Here is a 15160-nt window from a genome sequence, read left to right as displayed (position 1 = left end):
CACAAGTTCTCATTAACATAGACACACAGGTCTTGCTGAAGATTGCAGCATTTCTGTCTGCTTGAAAGGAGATTAGGCCTTCTGTCTGGATGGCCAAGTCTGTAATGGTGTCCTGGAGCCACATTTCTGTCATGACCAAAGTGCAGCGGTCCCCCATCTCCTGCTGGTTCAGGCACAGACGTAGGTAACCCAGGTCATGTTCGAGTGATTGGACGCTAGCGAGAAGAATCACGGCAGCGTGAGCCTTCAGGGATCCACTGTTGCACTGAAATACCACTGCAACTCTGTGTTCTTGCACACTGCTTCCCTGAGGTCCGCTGCACACATCACACCACAACTGAGCAGCCACTTCATTATCCCGCTCGCTAGCGAGGTAAGCTTGCAGATTTTAACGTTCTTTATAATCAGCAATGGGTTTCTTTTTTGATCAGAGAAAAGATGAACAGAACAAGAAATTTCACCATTGGCTGTTGTTGTCACTGCGATCAAATGCACCACCATCTTGTAACTTGAGGAGATCATAAGTGGCATTAATGCAGTGGACAGCCAGCAACATTGTTTTTCACCGGCCAAAATGACTAATACAAGGGGGCATAATTCCAAGGTAACTGGAGGAATGTACAGGGATGGGGATGTCTGTGGTAGGGTTTTTTTTTAAATGCACAGTGCAGTAGGTGCATGGAACGTGCTCCCAGGAGTGGTGGTAGAGGTAGATACATTAGGGACATTTAAGGGACTCTTAGATGGGACCATGGATGAAAGATAATAGGAGGACTAGTTGGGAGGGAGGATTTAATTGATCTTAGACTACATTAATAGGTTGGGGCAACACCATGGGCCAAAGAACTGTACCTTGATGTTCTGTTCTACGTTCTATACCTTGACCATTACACTTGCAACATCATGCTTGAACTCAACGACTCCATACTAAGTTTCATCCAGGATAACAGGTCTCCCTTTGGACAAAAAAAAACATGCATAAGATTAAAAATCTTTTTCAAGATCATGGATGGATGACATATTGTTTATGAGAACAACTCAGGAACCAAACAGAAGGTGGCAGTGCTAATACAGGTAAAATATTCAGCGCCTTCATCGGCTCTAAGCCCACTGATAAAAAACCATTAATCAAAATGCAGCAGTCGTCCTGAAGGCTGGAGAAGAGCACCATCCAGAAGTACTTCTAGCCGAGTCAGTAAGATTTTCTCTTTAGAGAAAGCTTTAAGGTCTATCATTCAAAACTAGATTTGTTTACAAAGCTAATGATCCAATAAGGTCATTTACTTTTTGCTAAGCACTTAAAGAGATGCTCAAATGCTGTTTGACTGCAGTAATTTTATTTTGTGAAATGGGCATCAGTGGTAAAGATAGTGTCTATTATCCTCCCTCATTATCCACAAGGGAGCTCTGGTACCACCATAATGGCGATTCCTGTGGTGGCCGTATTTTCTCCCTCCCTCCCAAGGGTGTTATGCAGACTGTTCTGGGACTTTGAACCACATGGTAATGAAAGCAACACGCATGCATTTCAAAGTCATTCCAGCATCATCTCCACAGGGTGCTGATGTTAATTCATGAAAAATATTTCATGAATCTGGACTGTACAAAAGGTTAAAGTTCCATAGGGCACGAAGAAATCAAGATCTTAGCACTTTTCATGGTTCCGTTAATAATAAAAGCAAAAAGATTGTGAATTCTTGTTCTCCAGGGCTGATACGAGGGAGTACTGTGTTGCTGTTAGTGCCATTACACAGACGAGCTGTAATACCAAAGCCCACTACAGTGGATGTAAAAGATCCCAGTAGCACCACTGCAAAGAAACTCAGTGCCCTGTCAATATTTATCCTCAATTTTTCAAAAATTTGCAAAAAATCTGTTCACCATCAGGCTGTTCCATTTGGGTTTTGCCTTATTTCCCATGTTACAGAAGCGTCTACATTTTGATGGTAAGAAATCACTGGAGGGCAGAGCTTAGGATGAAAGCGACTAATGGCGACTCCTTTGCTTGCATCTTTGGAAACAGCTCTATTTCTATCTTTAGCATCTCTTTTTTTCCTTTTCAAGGTTCTTTTGAAGACCTTGACCTGGAGTTACATGTTGACTTCGGTCCTTGGCAGGAATGGGACCTGCTCTGAGGGCCTCACAACTGTCTGCTCTTCGATATGCCAATGGCGCGGCCTGGAAGACCAGTGCACCTTAAGGGTGCCAGATTTTCATTGCTCTGGAGGCGGGTGGATTCGAGGCCACTGCCACCGCAGAAAACTGGTGCGTCGTGGGAGTACACAGAAGATCAAAAGCAGCGAGCTGGCTGTGTGCCCAGACACCCGAGATCTTTGGGCCATAAACTGGCAAGTTGTTTTGTTATGTCTCCCCTCTCGCTGTGAAACAGGGACACCTCTTTTTCCTCTTATTAGGGAGAGAGAGAGCCTGCGGTATGCTGAATTACCCGGTGAACGAGTAGTCTTTGGTGTGCTGCAAGCCTGTGTCTTTATTGATGCTTTGCTGCACGTTTGAGTGCTTGATGGAGGGCCTTGATGCTTCCTTTGCTGATGGCGGAGGGGGGATCATTACTTTGCTTGTGCGTGCGGGGGAGCTAGGGAGGGGGTTTGGGGTTCTAACTTTTAACTGTCATTCATTCTTTGAGGCACTCCTCTGTTTTCGTGGATGTTTGCGAAGAAAAAGAATTACAGGATGTATATTGTATACATTTCTCTGACATTAAATGTACCTATTAAGACCTATTGAGAGTTGTGAAATTCCGACATTACCGTATTTGTTAGGGTCTTGGAATTACTCTAAAAAATGCAATGCTTCAAAGTTCAACTTGGTAGCCACTTTTCATCACCTTTCCTGACAAAATTACAGCTATGTGTTCCTGCAATTTCAATCACATTCTGCTCACCTCAGGGAATATTAACCCTTCTAAACTGACTTCCTCTCATTATGGGACAAAGCATCTTTGGAAGTGATCAGGGTTCCTCATCAAAATCCAAAACATCACAACACACTAATATAACACCAGTGACAGGTGTGAAAGGACTCTACTTTTTTTAAAATGCAATAATTAGTGGAAGGCAGCAAAAAATAAGGAGGTTAATATCAGAATGATTATTTTCCAGTTGTTCAGCACGGTGGAAATAGGTTGCCACCAAAAGGAGGTGTAAGGAGCTCCTTCCCTCCACCAGCCTGCAGGTCACCTTTAGTCAAGGTGTTTAGTACCTGCTTAGCCCCCCAATCAGGATCACAAGGCCATGGGAGCAGGTGGTAGAGAGTCGTATGAACAACTGATGCACATCACACATGCTGGTGATGTATCCACACCAGGCAGACAGCCTCTGAAGAGCATCGATGATGGTTGGGGTTGCCCATCTTGTAAAGACACCTGGCCAGAGGAGGCGATGGCAAACCAGTTCTGTGGAAAAATTTACCAACAACAAGCATGATGATGATCTCATGATTGCCTACGGCATATGACACAATGCACGTAATGATGACAATTTTCCAGTGGTCAGGGAAGTGACCACTATGCAGAAAATAACCACACCGTATGGTATAGATACATCACAGGAAGATAGATCAAGGATTAGCAATCGAATCATGAAGCTGTGCTCTGCATTATTTCCCAGTTAGAACATGCTCTTTGCCTTTCCAAGACTGGAAACAATATCTGAACTCACAGGAACTATGCACAAATTGTACTTGTCTTTTAAAGTGAAGGAACAAAACCTGTATGACACAAAGTATACTAATGTTCCAGTATACCAAGGCACAGAGCAGTACGCTGCGGCAAACATGACAACTGCCCGAAGCAATACTGCTGAGCATTATGTTACTCCCATCAGTGCTATCAAAACATCAAAGTCTAGTTAATGGTCCTTCCACTTCCTCAGCTCTTCAATGTAACTTAACATCCAGTCAGCTGCTAATAAACAGCTGCATTAATCAGTATTTCATTTCTAACAGCTGCACTGTATCAGTTCCCATTGTGCTCATTCAAATATCTGACTGAAAGGCAAGCACTGATAACATGAACTGAAAGGTAATAGGATGAAAATTACAATTGTGGAAAGAAAACACTTTACACCAGCATAAACAACGGTGTTACAACTGCAATTATGAAGAAAACTATAAGGTATGTTGTCTACAAATTATACCATTTAGTGCTGAGAAGAAGATTTAGTGACATCCTATAGCGTCATGTCTTTTTAGATCAGTTCATCTGAACTAACAAGTTACCATGAAGGTCAGACACCTCACGCTTCCAAACATTTGGAGCATTGCACTCATTTTAATTGTTGTGAAAATAAAAAAACAGTATAATAGATCATAAGGCTATTAAACAAAACTCTTAAAAACTTACAAATATCCAACCAAAAATATTGTATACAGTAACAAATTAAGTGATTAGAACCTGATGAGTGCCAAGCAGCATCATTCTTCAGTCAGCCAAAACTTTGCACTTTGCAATCCAAAGACATCACTTGGAACTGGTCTTGACTGAGCAGCAATGCATATTAAAGATTATGAACTGCATTTCCAAATTTAGTAGTAAAATCTCAGTGGCACAGAATGTAAGGATATTGATCCTGCTCTGAACGTAGATTTGTTTTCCCAGAGAAATTTTACCATTATGCAGCTGCATTGAGCAAATAAAAATGAATAAAGCATCGACCATTAAGTCAACAGAACCATTTTTGCAGCTGACAAACCTGTTAATGCTATGAACCATCTGTGTGCTTGTTGGACAAAGCCAGCAGTAAAACTGTTTCTAATGTATAACACTTAATTGCAGCTTGAGAAGTTTTTCCTTCCTGGAAGTTCTTTAAAATGACTAGAAACCTGAGTAATATCCAACAGTATCTCATTTTACAATACATTGTCATTTATGTTTACCTTTTGTCTCAGGTGATTTCTTAAGAAATCTCTTGTCTTCTATAAAAGTAGTTCCTTAAGTCAAGTTTATTGTCATTTAACTACATACATGTATACTGTCAAACAAGACAATGTTTATCCAACCCAAGGTGCAAAGCACAGTAGTACACATAATACACAATAATTAGGAAAGTAAGGATAAAATATACAGATGAACTATGCATAAATAAAAGGCCTCAAGAACCACTACTATCAATGCCTTTATATAAAAGATAACATATAGAGTGCTTTATGCTGTGACAGGAATTTGGAGTCGGCGTAAAAGAGGGCGAAACGCTGCTGAGGCACCAACCAGGCGGTCATGGCATGAGGAATAAAGTCACTCAGCATCCATAGCAGCTGCCCATATTACCAACTCAGCTGCCGAGGACTGCAGGTTCTCTTTTGGAGCTGTTCCGAGCCTCACGGGAGATGATCGTGCTAACATCCATCTGTCAGGGAGGCCCGCAGAGCAGCCTTTAAAGAATGGTGAAACTGCTCACACAGGCTATTGGAAACTGTGGCAGCAGGGAAGAGGAACTACCAGGTACACACTGACGTGGTCAAGGAGTCGCTTAGAGACCTAAAAAGGTGCCCAAGCATGTGGGTTAATTTTTGTCCACTGACACGCAACACAGACTGCACTCCGGTCTTGCATATCTATCCTAAGGCTGTGCAAAACAAACTTTAAAAGAACCAGTTTCTATGAAGCATTCCCATCCAGGTGCAAGAGGCCATGAATGGAGTTAAAAACACCCAGGCACTATGGGGTGAGGGCAACCGATTGATACAGGAGAGAAACTCCTGTGTCCCCAAACTTGATGTCAACCAACCACAGGCCGTGACTGCTGTCCAGTAAGCCTGGACCTCTGGGTCAGTAGCTTGGCTGACCACCATGCCGGAATAGTCAACCCCAATGTGTATGGCATCGATGGCAGGCCACGAGAGGCAGTCAGCCACAGCATTAGTTTTCACTTTGATGTCAGTCGTAAATTCCAAAATGTAGGCCAGGCGGTATTGCTACCATGCAGACCAACTGTATGACCCTTTGGCTATCGTGTGCTCAAGTGATTTTTGGTCCACAAACGCTGTTTAATGCCGACCAGTAGAAGATGAAAATAGTGGACAGCTAGATAGAAATCGAGAAGCTCACGGTTAAGTGTGCTGTACATCCTATCGGGGTGAGGGGGGTGGTGGAAGTAGCTGCTAGCTGAAAGCAAAGAGCAGCTGTCATATGCTACCAACCAATTATTCGTGCAATGCACCCACAGCGTAGTTTAAGGCATCAGTAATGATGGCTACAGATGCTATGAGTAGCAGGTGTGCCAATAGGGTCACGTTCGAAAGAGCTCATACATTGTCAAGTGCTCTGGTCTCGTCCGCAGACCACTCACACATGTGATTGGGGCACGGCCTTTAAGGGCACAACAGAAGGGCAACACAAGTTCAGCAGCTTGCAGAATGAATGTGATAGAAATTCACTATACCTAAAAACTTCTGCAGTGCTTCAGTTGCACATGGCAGTGGAAAGTCCACAACAGTGAAACTTTTGACAGCAGAGGTGTCGCACTTTCTATGGAAATGCCGTGGCCATGAAAGTCAATGGTAGACAACACAAACTGGCATTTAGCGGGCTTACTAATCAACCATTGTTGGCTTAATCACTTGAAAATTGTGTGGAGATGTGATAACTGTTTGGTTTTGGGTGCTCCAGCGACGTGTCGCACAGCTAAATGAAAAGAAAATCTATGTTTTTTTAACAGAGTCCATTAGGCACTGGAATATCCGTTCTGCCTTTTTCAGACTTCACAGAAACTCAAGATAGGCCAAACAGGGTTTAACAGCAGTTTTGGGAATGTCCTTGCCATAGGCACCTGATGATAGCCCATAAGTCAACTTCAGTAAAAGCAACAGACACAAAATGTTGGTGGAACACAGCAGGCCAGGCAGCATCTGAGGAAGAAGTACAGTCAACGTTTCAGGCCGAGACCCTTCAGGTTTTGGTCTTGGCCCAAAACGTTGACTGTACTTCTTCCTATAGATGCTGCCTGGCCTGCTGTGTTCCACCAGCATTTTGTGTGTGTTGCTTGACTTTCCAGCATCTGCAGATTTCCTCATGTTTGCAACTTCAGTAAAAGTTATCTTTCAGGCTAAAAGTGCTGAAAAGTCTTGAATAAATGTGACTGGGCAATGATCGGGGTGGTGGCCTCGTTATGGCAGTGGTAACTGCCTCTTGGACGGCAACTACCATCAGGCATAGGGACCACGTGGAGGGGTGAAGCCCCGGGGCTAGTTCACCTGTGTGCAATGCCAAGCATTTCCACGTCAGCAAATCCTACACGCACGGGCACGGACCAGCGAGCCAGCTGTGGTGACGTGCTGCTCAACCCCATGCTTTGTGACTGTAGTGGAAAAGGCGACGCAAACACGCGAAAATCCGCAGGCGCTGCATAATCCAAGCAACACACACAAAACGCTGGAGGGTCTTGGCCTGAAACATTGACTGTTTACCCTTTTCCATAAATGCTGCTGCCTGACCTGCTGAGTTCCTCCCAGCATCTCGTGTGAAAAATGCGAGCTTGGTAAGATGTGGGAATTCACCCATTAGGTGAGTAGATTACCTATGGTGACCGGACAGAGTCATTGTATGGAAGTTAATGGGGGTACAGGGTAATGGCCTTTGTGTCCATAAGTCGGCAGTTTTTAAGATCTACCAACAGTCCTTTGGCACACAGGAAATCCATGCCAAGCAGAGGTAGAGCAACTTCAGTTAAGATAAAGTCCCACGTGTAGTGTCATTCACTCTAGCAGAGCATCATGCATTGTTTCCCATAAGTCCGGATTCTGCTGCTGTTGGTGGCCTCCAGTGAGGGTCCATCGCTCTCTGCCTCATAATCGTTAGGCGATGCTGGCAGCACACTCACCTGAGCACCCATGTCACACAGGAAGTGTCACCCTGAGAGGGTGTCCGTAGTGAACAACAGACAACCCCAGCAGCAGGAGCCCACTGTGATGCCCCGATGTCCTGGTACTGTTAAAGCTGCATGACAGTCGGCCCCTCTCAGTGTCCATGCTGAAGCATACATTGTAAAAACTGAATCAGCTGTTGTCTGGTTTGAAGCTGTGGGCACGAGTCTGCTGGAGCCTCTGATGCCAAGGGAAGGAAATGATGCATTAGGGATAGTGTAGAGTAATCTACCTGGCTGAGTGTAGAATATCAGCCATTTTAGCAAGTGCTTCATGAGTGTATTAGCGAGGGGTGTGTGAATTTGATCAGGCATTTGTTGCATAAAGAGTTCTTTAATAATAAAACAAGAAGGGTGATTTCCCAGGAGAGATGGCACATGGTCAATTAGCTCTGAAGGCCTAGCATCACCCAGGTCGGGCAAAGACAGCAACTGTTTGGTGCACTCAGACTCAGAGTCCAGAAGTCTGTAATTGGTGAGCATGCAGAGTGACATATTTCTCATGTTCAGGCTGGTCTTCCGATAGACTCACCACTCTGGCTGCCTTGAACTACTTCACGATGGTACAATGTAGTAAAATTTGATATTGACCGCCGTGATTTCTCGCAGTGCAAACCACGCAGTAACATGCTGCTCCCAAAACTCTGCACGCAAGCTTCGATGCAACTCTGTTGGTCGACATGCCATTGAGTAACTCGGGAATTGTCCGAGAGCTTTGAGGTCACCACTGTAGGATTTTGTGAAGAAAACAGGCTAGAGTCATTTTATGTGCTTGACAAAAGCCACAGCCCTTTACTTCCATTCTGAACAAACCAAAAACAGTCGCCTTACACTAACGTCATTATGTCAGACACCATCTCCTAAAGTGAATACAACTCAGTAAGTGTAAATTATATCGAGCAACTTCTGTTATGAACAGTATGTGCCACCTGTCACCCAGTACATTACCCTACACCACAAAAAGATTCTGCAGCCACCTCAGAACAGGATAAGGCAAGTCACTGTGAACAGCTGCCCATGGGAAGTAGCTCTTCTTTCAATATTGTTTCAATAAAATCAGCAAGTAGAAATCAAAAATATTATGTTCTGCATAGATCTCAATTTATTCAGGACAGAGTTTTAACTTTACCCTATCTTAAGAATGATACTGGAAGCCAGCTTCATATGTATCCTCAATGTCACAGATGTTCTCAAAAATATCCTATCTTGCTGTTGAAAATCCCACAGTGCTACTAAGCAGTCATTAGTTCATGAGGACTCAGGTGCTTAATGAACAACCAAGGATATCCTGTTTCAGCTTCCATTCTGGTCAGGACCATCATTGTTCCTGCATAATTTGAACCTGCAAAAAATAAATTCCCTTAGTGGGCCAGGATGATTCAAACAGGAACCATTACTGCAATGGAAGGGAAAAAACAGCATCATTTAAATTTACACTAACATGTCACAGAAGTGGAAGCCTCTTCTGGGTAAAGCCAGTATTAAAGTTATGAAAGAGGGAAATGTTTTAAGTCCTCACCGGGGAGAAGATAGTGGAAAAAAACACGGGAGAGTATCTGCCCTCTACACTTGTAGAGCCCAGGACCAAAAGGGTGTTAAGTAGAAAATTAATTTCCTCCTCTGAGGGCTATACCTCACTGTTCCTTCCTTTATCAGATAAACTACAAGATCATTCAGTTTAATGGGAGCAAGAGTAAAGGAGACCTGTGTCCGCACTGCATTTATACAGCAGGTTGCACGCTCCTTTTACAACATCCCAACGTTCTCCACGTCAATGAAAATTTTACAATTGTAATGGAAGAAACGCTACAGCCAATTCGTACACAGCAATCTCCCACTCACGATGATTTACTTACAGCCAAGTTACCATTTCTGTTGTGATACTGATCAAACGATAAGGACCGGCTTGGGCACAAGGATATCTTTCCTGCTCTTCCGCAAAACAGTGGTGTGGGATCTTCTGCACCCACCTGACAGAAAGAGCCTTGGTTTAACAGCTCACTGGAAAATCAGCACTCGCAGAGTAACACGACCACTACCACATTAGAGCATCGCTAGCCAAGTGAAGGAACACTCTTCTCAGAATTTTCCCAATGCACAAATATCAGCTCACTCAGTAATGGTGAAGAAAAATCTATTTGCAATAACTCAAATAATCTTACCTTTTATACTCAAAATAAATATCACTTTTTGTTAACTTCCCTTTTGTATGGGACATCAAGCATTTTAAGCAGTCGAACAGCAAGGATTAAAACCTTCATCCGCCTGCAGACTACAGAAATAGCTCTGTATCAAAATGAAAGATTAGAGCACTGCACATTGTTAGGAAGATGAATGCAAATTATAAAATACTCTGCATCTGCAACTCTAATAATAAGCCCAGGAAATTTATTGACTTGCAATGGTTATCAGAGAATATCTGAGTGTTGATATTATTAAGAAAAACACCTTACTATGCAGTTTATCTTGTAGTGCAGATATAGAACATAGCTAATTAACAAGGTGCTTATGTACTTACAGAAGAAATTTCTGCAGAATAACAGCTCTTAAACCCCTTCATGCCTCAGCTCACTTCTTATGTACAAATTATCCACACCAGGAAGGTTTAATCTCTAAACCTGAAGTACGTGAATGGAGAGACAGGGTGGAGGAGGAAGTCAGACAACCTTCCCGGTCAGTGAATCCTGCTGGACAATGTGTATGTGAAGAACTCAGACTGATTAGCCCCAGAAATAGAAATGGTTTTAGCCATCCCTGACAGACTTGCTTCTAACTTGTTCCCAAGCCTTGTATGTGCGAGGATCAGGCCACAAGCCGTGGCGTCGACCGTTTACATCCACCAGGAGAGAGGGTGCACTCCACTGGGAGCAGTGTGGCCCGCATTCAGGCTGGAGTCGGAGCTGGCCCCCAGTGTTCGCTTGGCAGAAGACAAACTGTACTGTGATCAACTACAGATTTCTGCTGCATTCATGGTTCGGGACTGGACTATTTTCTTTTGCATGGCTGTATCTTACTGATAGCTTTATGCGCTTGCTGTCTTGTACGTGCTAATTTTTAATCTCTCCCTCTCCCAGTGTAGAGTGCCCTCCTGCTTCAAATTATCCACCATTGTCCCTGTACCAAAAAAGACCAAGTTAACATGCCTGAACGACTGGCGTCCTGTCGCACTCACCTCAACAATAAGCAAATGCTTTGAAGAGCTGGTCAAGGACTACATCTGCAGCTTGCTACCACCCAAACTGAATCCCCTACAATTCACTTACCGACACAACCGATCGACAGACGACGCAATAGCCACAGCTCTACATACTGTCCTCACACATCTGGCGAAGAAGGATGCTTATGAGAGAATGCTGTTCTTGGACTACAGTTCAGCATTCAACACCATAATTCCCTCCAGGCTCGACAGGAAGCTCAGAGACCTCGGCCTTCACCCTGCCTTGTGCCGCTGGATCTTGGGCTTCCTGTCAGATCGCCAGCAGGTTGTAAGAGTGGGCTCCCTCACCTCCACCCCTCTGACTCTCAATACAGGAGCCCCTCAGGGCTGTGTACTGAGTCCCCTCCTTTACTCCCTGTATACCCATGACTGTATCGCCACCCACAGCTCCAATCTGCTAAATAAATTTGCTGACAACACTACACTGATTGGCCTAATCTCAAACAATGAAGTGGCCTACAGGGAAGAAGTCATCTCTCTGACACAGTGGTGTCAAGAAAACAACCTCTCCCTCATTGTCACAAAAATAAAGGAGTTGGTTGTGGATTACAGGAGGAATGGAGATGGGCTAACCCCTATTGACATCAATGGATTTTGGGTTGAGAGGGTGAACATCTTTAAGTTCCTCGGCATCCACATCACCAAGGACCTCACGTGGTCTGTACACACCAGCTGTGTGGTGAAAAAGGAGCAACAGCACCTCTTTCACCTCAGACAGTTGAGGAAGTTTGGTATGGGCCCCCAAATCCTAAGAACTTTCTACAGAGTCACAATTGAGAGCATCCTGACTGGCTGTATCACTGCCTGGTATGGGAACTGTACTTCCCTTAATCACAGAACTCTGCAGAGAGTGGTACAGACTGTCCAGCATATCTGTAGTTGTGAACTTCCCAAGATTCTGGACATTTACAAAGACAGGTGTGTAAAAAGGGCCCGTAGGATCATTGAGGACCTGAGTCACTCCAACCACAATCTATTCCAACTGCTACCATCCGGAAAACGGCACTGCAGTATAAAAGCCAGAACCAACAGGCTCCGGGACAGCTTCTTCCACCAGGCCATCAGACTGATGAACTCACGCTGATTTGAATGTATTTCTATGTTACACTGACTGTTCTATTTATTATAAGTTACTACGATTGCACATTTAGACGGAGACGTAACATAAAGACTTTTACTCCTCATGTATATGAAGGATGTGAGAGGTAAAGTCAATTCAGTTCAATGTGCTTTGTGCTATGTGACTGTTGGTACTGTGTCTTGCACCTTGGCCCCGGAGTCACGTTGTCTCGTTTGGCTGTATTCACATATGATTGAACTGAACTGTTCAAATTGGGTGGCAGTAAAGGAAATTAGAATGATAAAGTTGGACAGTTGGTGCAATCATAAAATCAGAGTTTTTAAATCAATGTTTATTAGAATAATTGATTCAGGATAGGTGACAGGAGAATGACCAAATAATGAAACAGACTCTCTAAGTGGAACACAGCAACATTTGGAAATCTCTATCATGAACAGACAGCAACACTGGTTTTACTAGAAATCTATATTTAATGACATATTATTTCTTATTATAGCACAAGTTTTATCTGAATCTTAGTCTGATAAACACTGGAGAGAAGTGTGGCAAGATTGTCAAGGATCTGAAATCTCTGAACTATTATACTGATTTACTGCAACCCATTCTAAAAATGGTTTACTGAAGGGCAGGGCTCCGTTTCCACAGACACCATTCATGTAAATCACCAACACATTAATGCATGCCACGGGGAGTTATTAATCCCAGTTTGCTGAGTCAGCAGAGGGCACCTGACTCTCTACAAAATCACTTCAAAGGGCAATGCCTTCAAAAGAGGAAAATATTGCATCAATTTTATGTGGCAGGAGCGGGTCTTGATTGGTAGTGAGGGAGGAAGTGAAGGAGCAGGATGAGCATTTGTCCCACTGGCAGAAATAAGGGCCTGGAGGGAGATCAGTGGGGAGGAATGAATGGACAAGGCAAGCACAGAGAGAATGATACCTACAGAAAGCTGGGGGGTGGGGAAAGAGGACAAGATGTGCACCCGGACTCAAAGGAGATTGTCTACCCATAAGACATAAGAACAGAATTAGGCCATTAAGCCCTTCAAGTCTGCTTTGCCATTCGATTACGGATGATTCATTTTCCCCACTCACCCCCATTCTTCTAACCTTTGATACCCTTACTAATGAGGAACCTATCGCCTTGTCCCAAATTGTCAACTATTTATTCACTTCCACAGATTCTACCCGGCTTGCTGAAATCCACCAGCATTTTTTGTGCACTACTCAAGATTTCCAGAATCTGCGGAATCTCCTCTGTTTAAGTATGTTTTATTGCCTGGGCTGGGTATAGGCGTGTCAAGCCGACCCAGTACCATATCCTCTCCAGGACAGGATGAAACGCACAGTTAGCATTTATTACGGAATTGATGAACAGAGGGCATGATATTCTATTTACACCCAAGGTCAGTCAGATAAGAAATAAATTATTATTTAGATTTAGCTCAGATTCTAACCTTACACTGAAAGGGTTATAATTCTTAATTTACTCCTCTGATGATAGCCCATCTTTCCTGGTTTATTTTTCACTACTAATTACTAGAAGATCTGTTCGAGAGTAAACACCAGGCACAAAAATGTAAACAAAGCTTCAATTTGAACCTAGCTTTTCATTTGCCACCAATAAATGAATCGTAAACTGCTTCCAAATTGGTGTCATACACAAAATGCTGGAGGAACTCAGCAGGTCAGGAAGTATCTATGGAAGCGAATAAAACGCCAATGTTTTAGGGCCGAGACCCCCTGCTGAGCTCCTCCAGCATTTTGTGCGTGTTGCCTTGGATTTCCAGCGTCTGCAGATTTTCTCGCGTTGCCAAATTGGTGTGCTCACTCAATCCCAAGCTACTAATTTATTCTGGTAACAAAGCAGTACAGAATATTTCAGAAGAAACACTCTTTCATGACACCTCTGGTCTTACCCCAGTTCTATCTGTTAGTTTGCTGTGATGACAAAGCAAGAGATGCACCTGCTTTCCTTGGGAAAGAAAATCTATACTGTACTGCCTTCAGGAAGACCTTGGTTAAACTCAAAAATTGGTACTTTGGTAATGGACTGAGCAGGTGTGTTCCCATTGCTTCACAGAACCCGAAATTGCCTCCATCTTTTTATTCCATTGCTTTCTCTTTCTGAACTTTACCTTAAATATTTTGTAAATAGTCTTTGCTTTTATTTTTCTCTACCAAAGTGCACGACCATACACTTCCCAACTCTGTATTCCGTCAGCTACTTCTTTGCACATTCTCTTATCTGCCAAGCCCTTCTGTAGCTTCTCTACTTCCTCGAAACTACCTGGCCCTCCACCTATCTTCTCATCATCTGCAAACTTTGCAACAAAGCCATCAATTCCATCATCAAAATCATCGACATATAACGTAAAAAGAATTGGCCCCAACACAGACCCCCACCACTAGTCACTGGCAGCCAACCAGAAAAGGCTCCTTTTATTCCCACTATTTGCCTCCTGCCAATCACTGCTTTATCCATGCTAGTATCTTTCCTGCAATTCCATGGGCTCTTAACTTGTTAAGCAGCCTCATGTATTGCACCTTGTCAAAGGCCTTCTGAAAGTACAAGTACATATCCACCAATTCACATTTGTCTATCCTGCTTGTTATTTCTTCAAAGAATTCCAACAGATTTTGAACGTAGAAATCTACAGCACATTGTTGTGTACAATGTTGTGCCGACCATGTAACCCACTCTAGAACTGCTGAGAATTTCCCTGCTGTGTAGCCCTCTATTTTGCTAAGCTCCATGTACCTATCTAAGAGTCTCATAAAAGAACCTATTGTATCCACTTCTATCACAGTCACTGTACATTCCACACACCCACCATTCCCTGTGTGAAAAACCTACCTCTGACATTCCCCCTGTACCTTCTTCCAAGCACCTTGAAACTATGCCCCTCCTGTTAGCCATTTCAGCCCTGGGAAAAAGCCTCAGGCTAACCACACTTTCAATGCCTCTCATCAATTTATAAACCTC

General features: G+C 43.5%; 1 protein-coding gene across 2 annotated transcripts in view; it reads right to left on the bottom strand.

Annotated features, from left to right (window-relative positions):
* The window catches only part of slc25a22a (solute carrier family 25 member 22a), a 142954-nt gene that overhangs the window by 115989 nt on the left and 11805 nt on the right, over nucleotides 1–15160 (bottom strand). Inside the window, exon 2 of one of the 2 annotated variants that reach the window (XM_073049237.1) lies at nucleotides 853–956. The exons of the other annotated variant lie outside the window; for it this stretch is intronic. The gene's annotated coding sequence lies outside the window, so the exon portion shown is untranslated. The remainder of the gene's footprint in view (nucleotides 1–852; nucleotides 957–15160) is intronic. 2 annotated transcript variants of the gene reach the window in all.

The sequence above is a fragment of the Hemitrygon akajei genome, chromosome 6 (genome assembly GCF_048418815.1).
Source record: "Hemitrygon akajei chromosome 6, sHemAka1.3, whole genome shotgun sequence".
NCBI classification, from domain to species: domain Eukaryota; kingdom Metazoa; phylum Chordata; class Chondrichthyes; order Myliobatiformes; family Dasyatidae; genus Hemitrygon; species Hemitrygon akajei.
The sequence above is the reverse complement of the archived record's forward strand: the minus strand, read 5'-3'. Positions and strand labels throughout refer to the sequence as shown.